The sequence below is a fragment of the Manis javanica genome, chromosome 9, assembly GCF_040802235.1.
Source record: "Manis javanica isolate MJ-LG chromosome 9, MJ_LKY, whole genome shotgun sequence".
Classification (NCBI taxonomy): Eukaryota; Metazoa; Chordata; class Mammalia; order Pholidota; family Manidae; genus Manis; species Manis javanica.
Window position 1 is genome coordinate 112,229,419 of NC_133164.1, and position 21,154 is coordinate 112,250,572.

General features: G+C 36.3%; 1 long non-coding RNA gene across 1 annotated transcript in view; it reads right to left on the reverse strand.

Moving 5' to 3' along the window:
* LOC140843457 (uncharacterized) overlaps window positions 1–21,154 on the reverse strand; it is a 355,326-nt gene that overhangs the window by 46,317 nt on the left and 287,855 nt on the right. Inside the window, exon 2 of the long non-coding RNA XR_012121254.1 lies at window positions 8,885–8,984. This is a non-coding gene — a long non-coding RNA (uncharacterized lncRNA). The remainder of the gene's footprint in view (window positions 1–8,884; window positions 8,985–21,154) is intronic.

The following is a 21,154-nucleotide window of genomic DNA, read 5'->3' on the forward strand; positions in this document are numbered from 1 at the left end:
ATGACCACCAGAACTGTAAGATATTAAATCTACATTTTAAAAAATCACTGTTTGTGGTAATTTGTTACAGTAGCAATAAAAATCTAATACAATTATAATTCCAGTTTCTGGTTCACATATAAGGAGCTTGGAAGCTACCACAGCATCCTAACATCAAGTAAAAAGCTGAACAGACTGAAATATCAAGTACACTTCCAGGATACATAAGAGGTAAAGACACAGAGTAATCCACTGTCCCCAAGACTAGAGAGACCTACTCATAAATGTAGAGGCTACAATTGAGACTGATGAATGGAAACTGCAGGAACCAGTGCCAGGGAAGAAAAACATGAACTGTAATTGGCATGTTGCTGGAGGCTCAGTGCAGATAACTCTTGAGAGTTAAAAACCCCAGGAAGACCTAGTCTCACAGTTTTGTGAGATTTACCTCCAGAAGCTTGACCAGATTCTTACAATAAATATCTAAGAAAAATGCTTTAGTGCTTCCAGCAGGGGGAGGGAAAAAGGAACCATTTTTAAGTATACCAGATCACTCTATTCTTCTAAGGCCTGGTCTCAGGGGAAATCAGTTAAGCAGAGTCTAACCTGCTGGGATATTATCATACCAAAGGCATACTAAGGGCAAAAGCACAGTTTGAAAAGATGGAACAAGTATCAAAACCAGATACCACAGGGATGTTGAAATTATCAGACCAGAAATGCATAAAAACTGAAATTATCAGACCAAAAATGCAGAAATGCAAAAAAGCATAAAACACTATGATTAATATGCTAAGGTACTTAATGGATAAAGTAGACAGCATGCAAGAACAGATAGGTAATGTAAGCAGAAAGGTGAGAATCCTAAGAAGGAACCAAAAAGAAATGCTAGCGATAGAAGACACCATAACAAAACTGAGCAATGCCTTTGATGGGATTACTAGTAGGCTGGCCATGGCTAAGGGAAAAATCTCTGAGCTTAAGGTTATCTCAAAAGAAACCTCCAAAACAGAAAAGCAAAGAGAATAAAGACTGAAAAAAAAAATCCCCAGAATATCCAAGGACTGTTAAGCAGCTATAAAAGATGTAATATACACAAAATGGAAATATTGGAAGGAAAAGAAAGAGAAAGGAATAAAAAATATATTCAAAACAATAATGACTGAGATTTTTCCAAATTAATGTCAGACACCAAAACACAGATCTGAGAAGCTCAGAAAACACAGAACAGGATACATTCCAGAAAACCTACACCCAGGCATGTCATCTTCAAATTACATAAAAACAAAGAAGAAAAAAAAATCCTGAAAGAAGCCAGTGGCAGAAAAAAAACTTACCCACAGAGGAACAAAGATAAGAATTACATCCAACTTCTTAGAAACCATGCACGCAAGAAAACAGTGGAGTAAAATATACAAAGTACTGAGACAAAAAAAAAACCCAACCTAGAATTCTGTATCTTCTGAAATTATTCTTCAAAAGGGAAGGAGAAATAAAGACTATATCTCAGTCAAACAAAAATTGAGTGCATATATTGTCAGCAGATCTGTCTTGAAAAAAATGTTAGAAGAATTTACCTGCTTGTTTGTCCATCCCCCACTGGGATGTGCTAAGGACATTTTAGTGGCTCCTTGAAGAATGAGTAGCAAATGGGTGAGGAGGTGAAGGGCAATCCTTCCACACCAAAGAAAGACCATGAACAAAGGGAGAAGTTGTGCAGTAGCCTATGTGCAGGGACAGTACTGAAAGGAGGGATTGTGACAGACACAGCTGGAGGGCAGAATGGAACTAGGTTATGAAGGGCTGTGGACCACAAAGTCTACTTCATCCTGTAGGCATTGTGCAAACAAGAGCAAACCCCACTTTGACAGAGTCTCATCTGTGCATGTCAAGAACTTAAGTCTCCACTGCTGCCGTCCTAAAACTAGATTCAGAACTCCCCAGCCTACACCACCAGCAGTTTCCTTAGAGAGAAGGAAAACAACAGGTCAGAAATTCAGATCTACAAAAGAAAATATGAGCATCAAAGAAGGATTAAAGGAAAGTAAAATGAAATCTTTGTTTCGTATTGTTAATAGATCTAACAAATATTTTGTTCAAAAATAAAAATGGTAATAGTGTATTCGATTACATATGCTTATGTATCATACATATTATATACATGTATATGTGTAACAATATTATCAAATCAAATCAAACAATATAGTAAAAGAATTATACACCATGGCCAAGTGGGATTTATCCCAGGCAAGCAAGGCTGTTCAAAATTCAAAAATCAATTAACATAATCCAACACATCAGTGGGCTGAAAAAGAAAAATCACATGATCATCTCAACAGATGCAGAAAAAGCATTTGACAAAACCCAACACCTATTCATGGTAAAAACTCTCAATAATCTAAGAATACTGGAAAACTCCCTCAACTTGATCAAGAGTGGCCACAGAAAACCTACAGCTAATGTCATATTTAATAGTGATAAACTTAAAGCTTTCCCACTAAGTTGAGGTATAAGGCAAGGATGTTCTCCTTCACCACTCCTTTTCAAAATCACAGTGGAAGTTCTAGCTAATGCAGTAAGACAAGAGAAGGAAATAAAAGGTATATGGATAGGGAAGGAAGAAAGAAATCCATCTTTGCTCACAGATGATTATGTTCGTCTATGCAGAAAAGTTGAAAGAACTGCCAAAAAATACTGAAGCTAATTAGGGTTATAGCAAGTTTGCAAGACATAAGTTTAATACCAAAAGTCAGTTGCTTTTCAATATACAGCAATGAACAAGTGGGATGTGAATTTAAAAACAGAATACCAGTTATAATAGTACCACCCAAAATGAAATCTAACAAAATATGTTCAAGATATATGTGAGGAAAGCTACAAAACTGATGAGCAAAATCAAAGAAAAACTAAAAAAATGAAGAGATATTCCATGTTCATGGATAAGAAAACATTATAACCAAGACGTGAGTTCTTTCCTACTTGATCCACCTATTTAACGCAATCCTAAGCAAAATCCTAGCAAGTAGTTTGGTGGATATTGACAAACTGATTCTGAAGTTTATATGGAGAGGTGAATAGCCACCACAATACAGAAGAAGAAACAAAGTTGGAGGATTGACACTACCCGACTTCAAGATTTACTAGAAAACTTATTTTCTAGCAATTGATTATTTACTACAATAATCAATACAATGTGTATTGGTAATAGAATAGATAAATAGATCAACTGAACAGAATTGAGAGCCCAGAAAAAGATGCACATATTGATCCTTGACAAAGCTGCAAAGATAATACAATGGAAACAAGCGCATTATCTTCAACAAATGGTGCTAGAACTGAACATTCACATGCAAAGAAAAAGAAAAAGTGAAGGTAGACACAGCAGAACTTACACACTTTACAAAAATGATCTCAATATGGAACACAGAACTAAAGGTAAAATGCAAGACTGTAAAAATTTTCCTAACGTATTCTATATATGTATGTTTTTGTTTTTTTAATCTTTATTAAAAAAGCATCATACTATCTGTATCTTTTAGGACTTATTTTTTTAGAGATTTCTTAGGGTCCTCCATATTGTTGTTTGTGATATGAATTAAGCTTTAAAAGAAAGTGTAGAAAGTTAACCTATCAGTTATCATGATTTACTATGAAGCTTAATTCATTAATTTTGACTGCTGTATAATATCCTTTTTCGTGTGTTTATGAATAGACTACGGTATAGCTAACAGTCATATGGAGCTTTTATTAAGTTCTAAAATTTGTTTTTGACATGTAAATCTTTAATCCTTCTGAAGTTTCTTATTTATTACATAGAGATTCAAAGTCATCTTTTTTCATATAACCATTCCATTTATTGAACTGTCCTTCATTCTTTCATTGATATGGAATGCCTCATTCATAATATTTCAACACCGCATAAATGTGCAGGTCTGTTTCTGGGTTCTCTATTCTACTGGTCAATGGGTCCATCTCTGCACCAATGATAGCTTCATAGTAAATCATGGTGTCTGATAGGGTAACTTTCTACTCTATTTTTCAAAAACAGTCTAGTTAGTCTTGGTCCTTTGCTCTTTCATAAAAAGTTTAGTATCATCTTTCAAAGTCAATAAACTATTTATATTTTGATTGCTAAAGTTCTGGAAATGTACTGTCTATTGCAATGTGAGAATTTATATCTTTACATATCCAGTGTTCCTATGCTGATCATGATTAATTCTTTACTTAGGGCTTTTGTGTTTAAAGTGTTTTTTATAGTTTCCCTATAGATTTCTTGCATATCTTTTATTATACTTACTCTAAAAGTATTTGATATTCTTTGATACTATTGTAAATATCTTCTCTTTAATTGTTTCTAAGTACTTTGTTGCTGCTATATAGAAATTCAACTAGTTTAATTTTATATGTAATCCTTTGAGGGAATTTTTTTTTTAATTTCTAATGATTGTGGGAATGATTTGGATTTTCATGACAACAATCTTATCATCTGTAAATAACACATAATTTCCTCCATTTCATTACTTATTCCTCTGATTCCGTTGTCTTATCTTCCTACATCGTCTAGGATTGCCATTAGAAGTCGTGATGGGAATTTTTTTCTCATTCCTGATTTTAAAGGCAATGTTCTGACCCTTAGAAACTGAGATTGATGCTTGTTTTTGTTTACTATATGTAATATTTATCAGGTTAGGGAAGTTCCCTTTTATTTCTAATTTACTAAAAGTTTTGTGTGGAATGAGTAATTTTATCAGATGTCTTTTCCAGCTGATGGGATGATTATTTGATTTTTCTCTTTTAATTTATTAATGTAATGAGTCAAATAACATTGATGGATTTTCTAGTAGAAATTTTTCTTGTGCACCTGAGATAAACTCACTTATTCATGGTATGTCATCTTTTTTTAAATATGTATTTGCATTCAATCTGCAATTTTGTGTAACAGTTCTGGCACCTATATACTAAAAAGGGCTGGGGCTTTTCCATTTTTAGAGTATCTTTTCTTTTTGTTTTGCGATGAAGGTTGTACTAGCCTCCTTGAATGAGTTGAAAAATGTTTCTTCTTTTTCTATTAAGGAAATATAGAGACAGAAAAACCCACACTGATGTATACATTTTTATTTCCAGAATTGTATAGGATGCTATTATAGTGGTTTCCTTGGGGAAGAGGGATAAGGATTTAGGAATACAAAGCGATGACAAGGGAGAATAGGGAGACCTCTATTTTCATCTAATCTCCCCAGGCTGTTTGGTTTACTCATCATGTTCATCTATTACATTATATCTTAGGGCAAAAATGTTGAAGACTATGTCTTCTGTCCACCACAAACATAAAGTAAACTCATCCCATGGATCACTTTATAGCAACAGTAGAGGTAGCTTCCAGGTATATAAGCAGAGAGTAAGTTCAAATCCTGGTACTGACTGTGAAGTTCAGATATTCGCCATACCTCTCCCGTGTCTTTTCCCTGTTCAAGAGGTGTTTGCTGCCCAGCATCCAATGTTCGCGGTGTTAGTACCTAACCCTAGTTTCCATATACAGGAGCCCACCTCTTCCCCTGTCAGTGCTCATGGCTGAGTGGGACCCACTCCAGCTCTGGGAATTGTTCCCATTGCCCAGACGCATGCCAACCAGCAAACCGCATTTGGCTGTCTGATGACCTCTGCCTACCCCATCACAGTGCCTCTCTCATTATTCTTATTAGGAAGGATGGATCAAAGAAACTAGCATCTTGTGGGTGTAAAGAATGTAAAGCTTGGAACTACTCCATCTATTTCGCTACCAAAAGAGTAGCACACCCTTAGGTGAACACACGAAGACAGCTGGGAGCTGTGCAGAAGGGGAAGCTGCGGCTCTGGGGACAAGACTCAAGTTTCTAAATAGCTCTGTTTCTGAAACTCCACAGGTATCCAGTGACTATTCCATTACCCAAATAAACAAATCTATTTTCTGTTTAAGTAGCTGTGAATGTGGTCTTATTTTACACACTCTTTGAAGTTCCTTAACAGGTAAGCACCCTCCCACGTAGGAGGAGGAGTTTGCCAGCAATTTCCATCCCTGAGAGAAAGAAAGGTACAACCAAAGCAGTGCTTACACACTTAGTTAAAAAAGTCTGTGTGTGTGTGTGCACGTGTGTGTGTATTTAAGACAAATAAGACAAATTAACAGCCTCTAATTCTGGAAAATGTTACCTTTTCAAATTGGCTGTTTGCTTTAATGACCATAGCCATATTTTAACCTCCTGGGACACACGGACTCCTACGTGGCAGAGATGTAAAGCCATGTGGAAAATTTATGAGACCTGCTGGAGTGCAGATGCTTCCCCTGGGTGACCCTGGGAGATGAATATGACGATTTTGGAACTCAGTTCCCCTGACTCTCTGATGAGTGTAATACCATTTCTCAGCAGAGTTTTTATGAGAATTGTGTAAGGTAAGAAGTCCTTGACATAGAAAACGTGTTCAGGATGTCACAGAACATTGTGGTTTTCTTTTTATTAACAGAAGTAGTGTGTGATTTACATCAAAAATCATTATGTGAACTGACATGGTTCAAGGCTTTGCTAGCCTGGAGTATCTTATCCTACTAGTTGGGCCTGGTTTTTTTCCCATTTGATATTTTTCTCTTCCACTATTTCCTTCCTCTTCTAGAATACAGAGAGATCCAAACAGTGTGTCTGATGGACTCTTACTGGTCCTTGTGGCCATTGGCTGGGCTCTCTCCCTTCCACTGCTGGGACCCTGGCTTCAACCCAAGTGCCCCTACACCCTGATCCCTGCTTGCAGAGCTGCCCCAGTGACCCTCTCAGGGGTGGTGCCAGCCACTGGTCTGTCTCTCCCTCTGGGTCAATGCGGCCACCCTGTTACGGGCGCTGTGCACCTGCTGGTCTTCGGTGCTGCGTGTGGCGTTTGGACCACTGCCCTTCCTGCTGCTGTTGGAGGACTGCCCTTGCCACTTCACGCATTTGTCTCCAGCTGCTCTGTCTTGGCTCCACAGCCAGATGTTCTGGTCTGTTCCTATTTCCCAAACCCATGCTGATTAATTCCACTCCAAGGCACTGGATAAAACCTGCAGTGCCATTTTCCCTAAGCCTCTACTCCAGGTTTCATTTCATGAAATACCATATGTAATTTTAACAAAAAGAGCTTATTTTGTCTCAGTCACTAAAACAGCTCTAGGAAATATTTCTCTATTTGTGTAGTTCCATTCTGTATTACAGCTTTCTCTTCTAATATAGTATATGGCTATAAAGTACTGGGTACAAATGTGTTCCAATTTATATTTTTTTCATGCAATAAATATGGATTTAATGTTTTATTATAAATTGCTGCTAGTATAAACTTTACCTGTTATAATAGCATACTATATTATTTTTGAAGTTGCCAAGGCGATCATTTTTTATTTTATATAGTTGATAACTTTATTTTGCAGTTGACAGAAATAATTTCAAACCAGAATATGCCTTCTCCACAAAGCAAATAAATAGTCTTTTCATGTGGGTAAAGAGAAAGATTAGGCCTCAAATAAAAGTGGAATAATAGAAAGAATCATGTTTCAATTTTATAGTCTTTCTGTCCATGATACAACATTTGACTTGTAACCTTCCTTTTACGGCCACCATCTGCATAGCTGCAATACAGGAAATGTGAGCTGAGGCCAGGTCATTTGAATCTACAATATTAAGTATGAACATAACATCCAAATAGAATGAGCCTTGTCTGGGGCAGTGGACTAGAAGTCATATGATTTCTATCTCCCAGTCACCATTCATCTGTTATGTCCTGGAGCAAATCATTTAATCTTTCTATACCTCAGACTTTTCTATGAAATAGGATAACACCTATTCCCACTGCAGGCATTTGTGGGGGAAAAAATCAGAATTAAAGCTGTCTGGCACTTTACATAAAGGGACTTTAAAAAAAATGATTCCTGGGCAATAATTTGCAAACAAGCCCTAACTACCTTGGCCACCGGCTTTATATATACAGATACCTTTTTAACCTCAAGAGAGGAAGACAGACACATAACTCTAGTTAGGAGCCCAGACTAATATAGTAATAACAACATCTATCAAGCACTTACTATATGTCAGGGGCTGCTCTAAGTGCTTTACATATATTACCTCTGTTAATCCTCACACTAACCATACATGGCAGGTACTCTTAGTTTAATTGAGGAAAAAGCAGATATAAGAAAGTAAAAAATATTGCCCAAGGTTACACAGCTGGCATGGGGTGGAGCCATGTTTAACTCTGCTTCTGAACCAGAGCTTGGGTAGTTAGCCAGCCATCCGGGGGCACAGCCATCTAACTGTGCTGTAATGCCTCCCAGGATCACAATAGGCCTGTACCTGCCTGGGGCTGGTACCTGGATGGGCTCTGCTTGAAGAACAGAACCATCCAGGGGAAAATTTAATCCCAAAGTGAGAGATCCCAAAGATGAAGAAGCAGAGATTTGAAACAAAACTCTCAATACTGGAGGAGACAGACGATTTATTTTTTAATATCACGATGCCTGTCACTTGGAAAGATTTTTAGATAGGCCAGCCTCTCAAGTGCTCAATGGATAATTACTGAGCACCTACTGCATTCCAGCTACTGTTGCTGCCAGTGAAGAAGAAGTCATCGAACAAGAAACATATAGAGTTCCAAACAATTCCTTCTTATTGGGGATGGTGAGGAGGGAAGACACAAATGATAAATATGCAAACCGATCAAGAAACTAGCAACTTTTCAGATATTAAAAACTGTTATGACAAAGGCATGGAAAAGGCTTGTTCCTGAGTTCTCAGGAGAGGACAAGAGAGTAAAACTAAAGGAACTGTTTCTTGCAAGCCATCAAGCACTGTTAGAAGCAGAGTTGGTAAACTTTCTAACAGTGGTATGAACAGGAGGGTGCTTCTCCTACCTTACTTGCTACAGGAGGCAGCAAAACACGGTAGCCGAAGTTACGAGCTGTGTCGGCCTTCATGTTTTCTTCTGTACTGGAGAAGATACCGTTCTTCATCCTAAGAAAAGATGCGCAAAGAACAAGGATTAGGAATTCTCCAAAGAAATAAACATGAAACAGCAACTGTGAAAATAGATCTCACTGTAATTAAAGAAGTGCAAATCAAATTGCAATAAGGATTTTCATTTAGCTAGGTTGGTATGAATTTTTAAAAATATAATATCTAGTGTGGAAAGAGAAGTGCAAAACCATGAATTACTCCACTGAAAAACAATTTATAATAAAGAACTCACATGCCTCAACACCCAAAAAGCAAATAACCCTATTAAAAAATGGGTGGAGGATATGAACAGATACTTCCCCAAAGAAGAAATTCAAATGACCAACAGGCACATCAAAATCACTAATTATAAGGGAAATGCAAATTAAAACCACATGAGATATCACCTCACCCCAGTTAGGATGGCCAACATAGAAAAGACTAGGAACAACAAATGCTGGCGAGGATGCAGAGAAAGGGGAACCCTCTTACACTGCTGGTGGGAATGTAAATTAGTTCAACCATTGTGGAAAGCAGTATGGAGGTTCCTCAAAAAACTCAAAATAGAAATACCATTTGACCCAGGAATTACAGTCCTAGGAATTTACCCTAAGAATGCAGGAGCCCAGTTTCAAAAAGACATATGCACCCCTATGTTTATCGCAGCACTATTTACAATAGCCAAGAAATGGAAGCAACCTAAGTGTCCATCAGTAGATGAATGGATAAAGAAGATGTGGTACATATACACAATGGAATATTATTCAGCCATAAGAAGAAAACAAATACTACCATTTGCAATAATATAGATGGAGCTAAAAAGGTATTATGCTCAGTGAAATAAACCAGGTGGAGAAAGATGAGTACCAGATGATTTCACTCATCTGTGGAGCATAAGAACAAAGCAAAAACTGAAGGAACGAAACAGCAGCAGACTCACAGAACCCAAGAATGGACTGACAGTTACCAAAGGGAAAGGGACTGGGGAGGGTGGGTGGGGATGGAGGGATAAGGGGAAAAAAAAGGGGCATTACTATTAGCAGACATAATGTAGAGTGGGGGCATGGGGAGGGCAGTATAGCACAGAGAAGACAAGTAGTGACTCTATAGCATCTTATTACACTGATGGACAGTGACTATAATGGGGTATGTGGTGGGGACTTGATAATAGGGGGACTCTAGTAGCCACAATTTTGCTCATGTGATTGTATTTTAATGATACAAAAAAACAAAAAAAACCAATTTATTGAGTACTTATTGTTCCCAAGTATTTTACTAGGCACCAGGGATACATGCATTTATTCAGCAAACATTTATAGGTCATCTGCTGCACTTGAGGTAGTTTGTTGAGGACTGGGAGTTCCTGGTGGACAGAACAGATAGTCCCTGCCCCCCATGGAGCTTACATGCTAGCAGAGGAGACAGACATTTTAAAAAAACATACACACAAAATATATATTTAAAATAGTGAAAACTGCTACAATGGAGATATTGTGACTCCTGTGGCTACAGGAGTTAGTAATATTAGAACTACATCAGTTAGGGTGGGAGAATTTTCCTTTGGCAAATTAGCATTTGATCTGAACCCTAAAGGATGAGTAGAAATTCGCAGGGCAAAGAGGAGAGGGAAGTACTTTCTAAGCCAAATCCACACATAAACAGAAAGTATGAGGTAAGGAGGAGCAAGTGTGTTTGAGAAACTCAAAGAAAAAAACAGTGGGATTGGAGTTTGGGGGTGAGAAGGGAACAGCAGCGATGAAGTGGAGAGGTGCAAAGGAAGCCAACTGTAAGGCGATGAGAAACCTCTGCAGGCAAGCGACAAGGGACAGGACCAGAAATGGCGAAAAATACGGATGAGGCTCTGCCTTCAAAGAGCCAACGTTTTAGTGGGGCAAACAGGTATTTTCAAATGTAACTGGGGGAAATACAAATTGGCATAAAAATTTTGTTGGGCAATCAGGCAATATTTCTAAATCTAAAACGTGCATCCAGCAACCCTTCGTATTCCATAGAAATCCTTGCACATGTACAATGATGTTAATATCATTGAAAAGTAGAATCAGCCTAAATGTCTATCAAAAGGATATCAAATTAACACATCATAATACAACCACAGAATGAAGTATGATGCAGCTATTATAAAATAATAAGATGAATCTGCATATATTATCCTGTAAAGATGTTTTGAAAACAGGAAAGTTTGGGGTTTTAAGTACAGTTCTATCCCCATTAAACAAATCAACATACATAATATATATATAATGTATGTATGCATATATATATTCATACTAATAATCAGTCATTAAAATAGTCACTAAAATTTATTAGTAGAGATACTCAAATACATAATAAATGTATAGGAGATATTTTTAAGGGCAATATTCATTTTTATAATAAGAGAATAGAAAAAGATACTTTGAAAGCATAGATCACAAGACAAATGGACATACAAATAATTGCCTATTTGTCGCTTTTGACATATTTCTCTTAATGACAGTTAAAACTTAATGACAACCAGAAGACAACAAGCTAACATAAGTTTACACAGGTAAAGAACAAATTCTATTTCCGACTTTTTACATAATTTGTTATTGTTTATTTTATTGGTATTTGCTTATTACCAACATAGTATGAAATACTTGCAGGTAGTCATGTTTCTATTTGTTTTAGACCCTGTAAGTCTTAGAATAATGACTGTCTCATTGTAAGCATCCAATAAACGTTGAATTGTAAGATTCTCTTAAAAGCTGACTTCTGACCCCTTAAATTCAGGAAATCAGCCAAAAAACTGAAAAATGACTGAGGCCATTGTGAGAAAGAGGCAATCCCATATCCAAGAACTTCAATTTTCCATCTAAAGAGAACATTCAAACTGACTGCTAAGAAAAAGGATCATAGCTACCATTCAATCTGATCACTGAAATGGTGTTTCTCCAGACATTACAGAAGACTTCTGTAAGGATAATGTCACAGCTGAACAAGATCTCATCAAGGACCTATAATGCCCATTAAATTCATTTAAAATGCTCTCAGCAGAAGCCAGCAAAGCATCATTTAATTATGCAGGATTTCTGATTGCTTATCATCAACACTTCTCTCATTTGGCTCTTCACCCCTCATGTACCCCCTCTGTGGAGAGTACCCATCAATCTGAATAGCAGCTTCTGTTAAGGAAGATGAGTAGGTGAAAGAGGGGAAAGGACCAGAGTGAAGAAAATTAGTGAGAAGGTCATTTTGGGGACGTTCCTATAACATTGCCTTATTCACCAACTTGCTTATCTGATAGCCATTTTACAAATTTAAATCTCACTTGTTTTCATAACTGATAACAAATATTAATATATTTCAGGTGAATAAGACAAAATAATTATGTGTGGATTAAAAGGCAATGCCTGATTTTGAGACACATTGAAAAACAATTTTATAATCTTTGCATAGATTGGAGTGAGAAGTTATTTCATCAAGTTTTCATAGGAAATATATCTTATGTTTTAACGTGAAAGATAGTAACTTCATTGTAGAACAATGACATAACATTCTTTGGGAATGACCTTGAATTATGTGATTTAAGACTTCTCTAACAATGGCAAGTGAAATCTATTAAGTCGATATTATTCTAAACTCTGGTTTTAGCCTTTCAAATTCTAAGGATTCCAAATTTCAACAGTCTCAGCATATTGGGTTAAATAATTCAGAAAGACAAAAAATAGATTCAAGTTATTCCTTGTCTTGAATGAGGGTTTTAGCCTTGGGCAAGTTCACTATGGATTCACTGAGACTGAGAAATGACAAAGGAACATTCTAGGGTAAAAGGGTTTATACCCAACTTTATTCACACCGCAGTAGGTCAAGCACTAGAATCACGCCTGCATCCAGCAGTCTGCACATCTGTAATCCACCTCCGTCTCTGGCTTCACCCAGAGCATTGGGAGGACCTCTTTATATAGTGACTCAGTCAACAACAGCTCTTACCTCTGGGTGTGGAAGCAGTAGCCTAGTAGCAGGTCAATTACATCAACAAGTAGTTTAGGGTCAGGTGAAGAGCCTGGCCATAGGAATTTCCATTTTCCCCACATTCCTTTAAACAGCCACCCACAAAGAGAATAATTATTATTTAGGCTAGAAAAGGAGCTAAAGCACACAGATCCTCAATTCCATTTTTCTGTTTCAGTGACATGGTGTATATTTCCTCCCTATAAAGCAATTAAGGATAACCATGGACAAGCCAACTCAGATAAGTTTTCAAGGAAACACATTAACTCTGTTTGCAGGACAGCTCCATTGGAAGTCATTGACAATTGATATTTGACAACCTGAAAGCATTTCCTGATTTGGAGCAGGCGCAGGTTTCAGTAGGCACGCTCCACAGACAGAACAACAAAGCTCTCCTTGATGTGATTACACTTATTATTCTGTGATTGCTACTTCCTGATCAGGGATACATTCAGTCATTAAAAAAAAGTACTATAGAATTACCCATGGATTATGCATGAAATTTTTGGGGGGAAGGGAAACAGAATGAAGACTCTTAAATGTTTTCAGTTGATGCAGGGTGAGTGACAGCTCCAGGTGAAATTTTGTACAACAGAGGGTCATGATTAATACATTGTGTTTATTTAAAAGAAAATGGGACATCTAGTATAGCAGAGTATTTTTGTAGAGATTGTTTGAGGGAAGGGTAAATTGTTATAAAATATGAGGTCTTCATTATTTGAATATGCATCGTTTAAAGGATGAGATGCTGATAGAACTCCAGTAAGGGTAATGAATTTTGCTCTGAAATTAAAACTGGTCTAAAAATAAAGTCTATTTTTTTAAAAGTAAATTAAGGTAGTACAAAAAAGTCAAATTATAGGACAAGACGTACATGTGACCCCACTATAAACAAACACATGAAAAAGAACCCAATTATAGACACCAAACTATAACACAGAAGTAACAGGAGTAGGGATAAATTTTGTTTTCTTCTTTTCCTAATTTTCTGGAATACTTTCATTAATTTTTTTTTAGTAGGAAATATACATTGCCCCAAAACCCTGTAATTAACGCCCATGCCTTTACTGACTGCTGAGAGCTGCAGAATATGGAATGTATGTGCATTTTGTCCCTCTTGCCCTGGTTCTCCTTTCTTGCTCCCCACTGCTTTCTTCAGTATGATTGAGAACCAATATAGTAAGCACTGAAAAGGTTTTAGAGCCACCTGATGCTTTGTTGTTTCCAGAACTCCAAAACAGGAGAAATTTCTAGAATTATGGGGAGGGAAAAAGAAGTGGCAAATTGCTAAGTAAGGAGAAATACATTCTCTTTCATTTCGGTCAGGCAGCATTACCTGAACAGCAGTTTACTTTTGCATGGGATCATTAGACGATTATCATCAATTTACAAGTAATGTCACACAGTTGTTTGGACAACTATGTTGTGAGCCACAGGCCTACAGCAAACAGCAGGTTCGCATTATTCTCCTCTTCAACCAGTGGCATATTTATAACACCTTATTTTTTTCAAATGGCTGCTCTCTTTCTCATTTGTGAGCATAACACAACCCAATATATATATGGGTTTTTGAAGACAACACATTAGATATTTGTCCCTGATATTCCTGTATCTCTTGCCACAGTAATGACCAGTAAATCTAGATCAAAACTAAAATTATTTCCTCAAAGTCTTAAGATTTTTGCCATAGTCTCTATTCCACTACTGCCAAGGAAAATCAATACTCACCTTTTTGGTATTCGATTTTTTTGTCCCTCTACAGAGTTCCTTTCTGCCCAAATATCCCATTATTAGACAGTTAGGAATTCCTGCTCTTATGTAGTCATACTATCTACTTTGTCATCAACATGACATCCACATTCCATCCAGTGCCTTTACTCGGGGACAGGTGTGCTCCTGAAAGTCCCTTGACTCACTTTGCACAATGATGAGCAAAGAATTCTATGCAGATGGTGATACAGCTGAGCCTTGATCCCATCCTTAAATGATGTATCTCATGTCCCTTCCCAAAATGTAACACATTGGTAAAAACAAAGATTAGGCTACAGGCATTCTGGTAAGTGAGTTTTCATATTTTGAGAAATGTACAAAAATGCACAAAAATTAATATAATATCTTTGAAAAAGATAGAATAAGGAATTCTAGATGATAAATCAGTTTTCCTTCTCTGACTTGTATACCTGTGAGTATTTAAACCCCCTAAAATGACCTTACAGATTAAATGCCTGCCTCATTTTTCTTTTTATGAAAAATTATAGACTTAGAGAGTTTTACAGTATGTTTCAACAGATATTTAATAGGAATATACAATTATCTACAGTGATTATTTGATACATACGTAGGGGGCAATACCCAGACTTCCGTTCTGAAAAAGGAATCTATTAAATAAACACAGTGAATTAGAATTATTCTCCAATCAGTTGGAGGGTTAGTTAAATAAAGTCCAAGCAAGTCCTCTTTTGGGCTTTCTGCTAGGGTATCAGTTGACTAAGAATTGTGATGGGGTCTACTCAACTGGGACACCTACATGGAATCTACATGGAATTAGTGGCTGTGGTATCAGAGGAATGCACCAATTTCAGGGACTTTTATTTAAATATAATTAAATGGATTCTACACTATGGACTTTCTATAAAAAGCATTGGCAAAGTGCTACCTTGATCTTTGAACTGAACTGTAGTTGTGTATGCACGTGCACATATCACAAAAATGTACAGAGGTATTTATAACTGATATGCAGGTTTTCTGTTGGTTTATAATCTTTCCTATGATCTTTTCTATTCTGACATTTGCAACACCCATAGTCATGTGTTGCTAAGGTAGACTTCAGTCCATTTTCGCCCAATTTTACACAAATCAATCACTATTATGACAGACACTATTCTAAGCTCTAAGTATTCTCTGTCATTTTGCTACTCATTTCTCACATGAATTGTCCATTTACTGATGAGGAAACTGAGGAACTTACTCTAAATCATTCTCAGTGACCCAGAAATTCTTAATTTTTTTGTGCCATAGAAAATTCTTTTGTGCCATAGAAAATTTACAGGCTCGCTCTCAGACCTATTTATAACCAGATAAGACCTGTAGTCTCTACTTTCAGCTCCCTGTCTTACTCATGGGAGGACTTCTGACAAGGACTCACCACAGCCTCTGGCTTCATCTGGGAAAATTCACGAACCTGTCTAACCCACCCCACCCACCATCATCAACATGGCATATATTAATTACTCAATAAAGTGTGCTGAACAAATAAATTAATTAACCAAATAAATATTAATACAGGGTGGGACTCAAATTTCTGAATCCAAACTCAGTTTTCTGTGGGCTGGAACCCCACAGAAAACTGAAAAGCAGTAATACTAAGGTCACCACTGAGAAAGCAAGTGTTTTAGTAGAAAATTAACATACAACTCATTTCGTCCTGAGAGACAGACTTCTTGAGGACAGACTTATATAGAAAACATATAGAAACACCATGAGGGGGGTTCACAGGAAGGGGTGGTTGTCAAGCAATTTCTACTGTGGACAGTTCAATCTCAAATGATGTATAAAGTTTAGTTGTTTATTGCACACAATTGCTGGATTTATTAGAGCCATCATTAATTTGCAGGTAAGAAGTAGCTTAATTTCCCTATGAAATGCCTTTGATTGTACCCATTCCCCAGAATCCTGTCCAGTGTATGAAAGTTGAAGATTAAACCACTTAGGGCTTATATGTGTCTTCCTTCTTGTTATCCAACAAGCAAAGTGAACACAATTACTGATTGCATAGGTAACTTTTAATTTAATTAACATAGTACGGATAAGAGAATAATCCTCTGGTCTAATTACACCTGAACATACCCTCAAAATCACTCCCCAGAGAAAATTGTCTTGTACTGATATTTTTGTGTCCCTCAAGAAAACAGTGAACTTTTGCCCATTTCCAATTTTTGTCCATGGCTGACAGATTCATACTGACGTTGACTCCTCGTCATATGATTAATGGCATTTTAGAACTGGCAATTTATATACAAATAAATGATTGGGTAATATTCTCCACAATATCCCGCATGAAAATAGAGTGAGAGCAGAAACCTACCCTCCTCCCCCCATGTTGTTTTCTCTATGAATAAGGTCATCCAATTAACACAAAAGTTATGAGACAGAAGAAAGTCAGTGAAATGAAAGCAAGTACACCTTGAGAGTGTATCAATGATTATATTATTCTACTTAAAATAGATCCTTTTGTTTATTTGGTCTTGTCATACTTTTTTCTAAATCATTGCACTGCTCACAGCTCACTAATCAGTATCAATGTATTATTATCTAATAATAATGAAAGCAAATCTAACCATTATGATTTTTCAAAGATCAGACTAACTGAACACTCCCAGGTTCTATAATTGCTTTTACTGATACTAATAAGAGTAGTCCTGAATGTTTTATGATTATAATCTGCTTTAATTGAATTGATTCCTTACAACTAATTATGTGACAATGTTTACCATTATTTAGCATGTCACTATACAGCTTCACATAAGCAAATAAAAACTGTATTAGCAGGAAAATCCTTGAGATAACACTTTTTTAATAAAATATATGAATAAGCTGATAACCTAAGAGTACTACAAACATTGGAACAGACTCGATTTCACCCAGGAAAAAAACAGACAAGTTATATAAAACAATATAAAGATAAGTAGCAAAATATAGTATTGTCAAATACTGGTATTAAATGGGCAAACTGGTAATAGTACAACTCTTAAAATCTGGAAAAGCATAAGGAAAAGCTTTCTCATATCCTAGGCAGATATAGTCTATCTTTCAAAGGTTTTCTATAACAAAAATATAGTGAATGTATCCAAATTCTATATCCAAATGGTATTGAAACCATGTGTTCTGTTAAGATACATGGAATGTTTCATTTAAATGTCTGTATATGCAAGTGGCAGAGCAAATGATAAAACATGTTAGAAAACAATTTGGAAATGTATCTTGAGAACTTAAGGCCATGATCTCACTTCTGGAGAACTAATATTAAAAACTTATTATACACCCCAAAAAAGTGGCATAAAGATACCAATTGCAATGTTACCCACAATGTTGGAAGAAATTAAAATGTTCTAACAGTAGATGTACAGTTCAATCAATTCTGGCATAGCAGCTCACTTGATGTAATATCATCTATTCATTATAATTGTAAAATCTATGTGAAAATAGAAAACAAATTGATGTTAATTGAAAAAAATGCAAAATATACAACAGGATTATGGTGGTGTTAATTTTTTTAATCTAGAAAAATTGTGAGGATTCTACACAAATAATACATTTGATTAAAGCAACAAGAGTAATGAGGATTTCAATTTTTCACAAAATAATCATCTACTTAGGTGATTTTCTATATTATCCAGGAGTAAAACAGTTGAAGTATAAATTCCATAGAAAGATAAAGTTAATTCAAAATAAGAATCTTGTAATTTAGAATAAGCAAAACATAGAGCAACTATTAGTGATGTTCTTTCAGGCTCAGTACAATCATATAACCTAGAATTATCTTGTGAGCTACTTGTACATACAGAAAAATGGAAAGATAGCCTGTGCCATATTCTCACCTGTTATGAAGACTACTCAGGGTATCACTGCACACTTTGAAAGTTATAGACAGTAGTATTTAACTTGGGACAGCGTATTTTGCCATGAAACTTGTTAAGCTGCCAGCACTTTATTGAAGTGTGGCACTGGATATTTGATGTACCATTATTTTTCAGACAATTTACCCTAAACTTGTCTCTTGATCTCCTTACTTTAGCTTTATCAAAAGTGACTGTAAAACATCCTTCCATTTCTTGGCAAATGCCAAAAATGAATCATTACTAACACTATAGCAAATACCTAAAGGCCACCGTGAGTTTATAGTCACAATAAAATGTTGTATCTAATGTAGAATTTTAGCACTTTCTGGTGTCCCTCTAATACTGAAGTAATAATTGCACCATCGGGTCGTTTTATGAGGCATTTGTTCACCTCTAGAGTAGATAAACTGGAAGAATGAAGGTTAGAAATTTCATCCTGAGAGGACAGCTGGGTTTCTGACTTGGGAAAAGAGCACCAGGCCAGGACAGAAGGCTCTGCAGAGGCATTTATTCTTTTCTGCCTGCTTTAATTGGCCGCTAAACTAAAACTTACAGTGAAATTACTTCAAAAGTAATATTGTTTAAAAACACACAGAGAAAGAATATAAAGAGAAACTTCCAGTCGAAAAACGAATCCCAAGTAAATTGTAAAGAACGAATATAGGAGTTATTTGTAACTGAGAGGGTCAAAGTGAACAAGGTTAACTGATGGGTTTCCTTTATTTCCTCGGTTTAGTTGCAGCAGTCTCTGCAGTCCCAGCTTAATCAGTGATAGGAAATAGTAAAGCATCCTAAGTTTTCCTCAGAATAAGCAGCAATCATATTGAACACTTGTATAAACCATGCGCCAACTTCTGGAGTCTGTAGTGTTGTTAAAATTTCACATGAATTGGCACTTCACTAAAACTTTCACAATTCTCAGCTGGAAATTTTAAGAACAGTGTGCTGAAGATAACATGTGAGTCATGATTACTTTGTGAATCAACTTTTCCTTTTGGAGTTATTTTAGATTTATAGAAAAGTTGCAATGATAGTACAGAGAGTTCCTGTACACCCTTTGCCTAATGTCTCCTATAGTCAACATTGTACCATAATGCATTTGTCAAAACTGAGAAACCAGTATCAGTACATCATTATTCACTAAACTCCAGACTTTGTTTGGATTTCACCAATTCTTCCAATAATGCTGTTCTTCTGTTCTAGGAACTGGTCCAGCATACCACATTGCATTTAGTCTAATTACTTTTTGTAGGAAAAAAAGAGGTACATATAAATTATTTGATTATAAAATAACATTCTCACAACACCCACTTTTCCTGCTTCAATTCACTTCTTCCCAACTGAACTTGAAATAAGCTCACACCATACCATATCAATCACAAACCAAAAAATGCCACATTCAAAATATATAGGGATCATGTTTATGTAGCCCATGTGCATTGTCCAGAACACCAGGTACAATTTTATAATGTTTTTTATTTCTCCAAATCAAAACTGCTGAGTTTCCTGCCTGCCACACTAGCTGGTATATCCTGTTATCTCCTTAATGAGCAACTCTACTGTGTGCATTTTCTTCCCCAAACACACTCCAGCTTATACCATTTCAATGTAGGCAAGAGTTGGTTGAATTTTCATAGTCAAGAGAGAAGGCACTGATGCCTAAATTAAAGCAAAAAAAAATTAAAAAAAAAAAAATTTTTTGCTGTAGTTCAGATTGTCTCCAATATTGCTAGTAAATAAGGGCTGAGAGCTGCTGCAGGGTCATATGGTGAGGTGCCTTACTGCCCCGGCCTCTAGATTACCTTTAATAATAAACAACAGCTCAGCTCTGAGCTCAAAGTGTTCAAGCATGCTTCCTCATTCCCAGGTTGCTATTCCCTTATTTCTACATCTTTCAATTCTCACCTAACCATTCCCCCAAGGCAGCAGACATTTAAAAAGCACTCATAGAATGATTCTGAATTCAGACTCCAACAGATTCACCTTTCCCTACTCCAGCTGTGGGAGTTGGGCATTTTCTTTCCTTGCCAATTCAATGCTCATAGAAAAGTACCAGCCCCATCTATTCTGCTATCTCAACTGGAGCTTATCACCTTCTATGAGACCCACACATTCAAATACAGAATCTTGTTTGAGGTTGTCCTGAGTGGGGAGGCATGCATGTTCGCTTTACGTTGGGCCCCGAACACTGTGACTACCTGATCCTTTATCTAAGCATGTGAGTGGTCAGCAGACCAAGGAACGGTGGCTGGCCTGTTCTCACTGTCCCCATTTCTAAAGAGAAAAAAGCAAATTTTCAACAGAACCAAATCATACACTTACTACAATTTAAAGGGAAACCCCAAAAGTTAACAAGGTCTCTGTTCTCAAAAACACCTGAAAATGTAATCATTTTTGTTATTTTCTTGAAAAAATGTTCTTGAAGTTATTTTAATGTAATTCCTATTCATTGTAAAAAATGTGGAAAATACAAAACTTTTTTTAAAAATCACTCTCTGTCAGAAACACCCAATGACAACTATTATTATTATATGTGACTAGTTAGGTTTCTAATTAGTATGTTCAATGACATAATGA